This window comes from Phytophthora infestans, genomic scaffold (genome assembly GCF_000142945.1).
Source record: "Phytophthora infestans T30-4 supercont1.3 genomic scaffold, whole genome shotgun sequence".
Taxonomy (NCBI): domain Eukaryota; phylum Oomycota; class Peronosporomycetes; order Peronosporales; family Peronosporaceae; genus Phytophthora; species Phytophthora infestans.
This window is the reverse complement of record NW_003303756.1, coordinates 4,573,846-4,576,255: the sequence shown is the minus strand read 5'-3', so window position 1 is coordinate 4,576,255 and position 2,410 is coordinate 4,573,846.

The window sequence follows — 2,410 nt, the reverse complement described above, 5'->3', positions numbered from 1 at the left end:
CGCCTATCAACAGGGCCCTTTTCATCGTTTGTCAGGTTGCAAAGCATCCACACCTTCCCAACCTATCTCCCCTGATCACTTTAGTACTACACACCAATGTATCCATCCCATCATGTACCACTCGCTTGGTACAGGTCCTACAGGTCCGAGGGTCCGATATTTTTTGGTATGGTCGAGTACACCGAGCGATCCACAATAAGCTCTCAACTTGGGACTGGAAGATCTGTACAGTAGGTTGCTCCGGTGTCTCTGGCCCGTCGCCTGGTAGCAGCTTGCCAGCGTATCCCCCGTCTGGCTTTTTTTCAATCGGCACACGAGCTGGCGCGGCCTTGTCCAGCTTGATTTATTTAACATCTCTTGAATGTGTTGCTCTTTTTTGTCGACGGTCCAGCCAGTGGTTTCATCGTACTTGACTGCAATACCGAGAAATGTCAATACGACGCTTAAATCCTTGAGCTCCACGACCTGCATTTCCTAAAAAAATTCGTCCACTCTGCTCATACTAGTACCTGTCACCAACAGGTCGTCGAAGTAGACACCCACCAGCGTCCTTCCATAGTCCTCCACCTTGATGTAGATGCAGCTGTCCGTGTAGCACTGGCGAAAATCGATATGACTCAAGCATTTCTTGTAGCAGGAGATTCCACAGTCTTCCCGATTGATTTAAGCCGTCGACACTCTTCTCCAGACGCAACGTCAACTTTATATTGCCCTTTACACCGAAAAGCTTGAGTAGTGTATCGCTGATTGTCATTTTTAGCGGAAAATGAAGCAGGATCTCAATGATGCTCTCCTTGTCTGCCTTGACGTACGCGCTTGGGATGTCTCCATGTCGCGCAGGCACCTTCCAAGTTTGCGACACTACCAGAATCACTTTCCCGGATGTCAATACGAGCCCTGCCGATAACTTTATACGTATTGCTTACCCCATACTCTTCCTGGTCAGCACGGACCACCAAGCGCGCCTTGTATCATTTGATGGAGCTGTCTACGTGTTGTTTTAGCTTAAATACCCACTTAGTGTGCAGTAGCTTAGCATAACTTGGCTTCTTGACCAGCATTTACGTGTCGTTCTGTTTCAGATACTCAATCCTTTAGCAAATTGCCTGCTTCCTCTTCTCCACTCCCGGGTCTTTCATAGTTTCGCAGTAGTTTTGCGGGTCCTTGAGCGTGGCTGCGCTCACTCTGACTACTAGCACGTGCTTCGCTCCCACAAACCTTATGCGATCGCGGGCTTCGCGCTCTTCGTCAGATGACAGATCCTAGTCTCCATCTCCTTCCGACCCGCAGCATCTTTGCGTACTGCTGCTTTAGTCTTGCTGGCCTTCTTGTGTGCCTTTTTTATTTTTTCGACTGCCACCTTTTTTATCTTCTTGGCTAATCTCTTCCTGGCGTTTTGGGACTGTTTACTTTTTCTTAGCAAAAATCGGTGGATTTACACTGCTGATTGGGACTTTGTTCCTTTCTCTTCGAGGTCTACTCACGCAGCTCAGATGAGCGTCGCAGCTCGGGGAGCCCGCGTTCGAGCTCCGTTTCCAGCTGCGCATTCTGCTTACTGTCGAGTGTTTCTTTATTCCTAGTGTGTTACGTGGTAATGACGATCCTGTCCTTTGACAAATACATCTGGAATCCCTTGGTCTCGTCATATTTGTCGCCAATCACACCAACGGAGCACGTGACTTCCATGCTGTCTCCCCTGGGTCACGAAATGCAGTGCACGGAGTGCCGAAAGCCACAAATGACCGCCACATTGGGTACAGTTCCCGTCAGCGGGGGCATGCGTTTTGGGTTAGCGCTACACAGGCTCCCATTATGCACGTAGGCAGCGTACTTCACAGTATCATCCCAGAAGTACAGCGGTACCCCGATCGCGAACAGCACACATCGCGCCATGTTGAGCACAGACCGGTGCATTCTTTCTGTCTTGCCGTTGGACGCCTGATTCTCTGCCTCGAACATTTGTCACCTGAACGCCTGATTCCTTACAAAACGGGTCAACGTTCACATACGCGTTCCGCCGTCGGTACAAAGCACAAGAATCTGACAGTTGAACCGCTTTTCAAAATAAGACGTGAGCTGCTTGAAGCTCTTTATTGCCCCGCCTTGTTCCTGGCTAAAAAGACATGCTCATAGTTCGTCGAGTAATCCCCAGAGTGGATTCGATAGCGAGACCCTTGTCGGCTAATCGGCGCCATAGGGCCCTTGATATCACTAATAATCACACCGACCAATCTTGTTGATCAAACGTTCGTGCCGGACTCCTTCTTTAGCTGAACTTTCGTCCGAAGCATAGATTTACTTAAAAAGGAAAGCAAAGCCGATTTCCGGTAAAAAAGAGAACTCTTTATTTATTTGGGTTTTCCTCCTAATATAACATTCTAAATGAACAACGAATGGCTGACAGAATCCT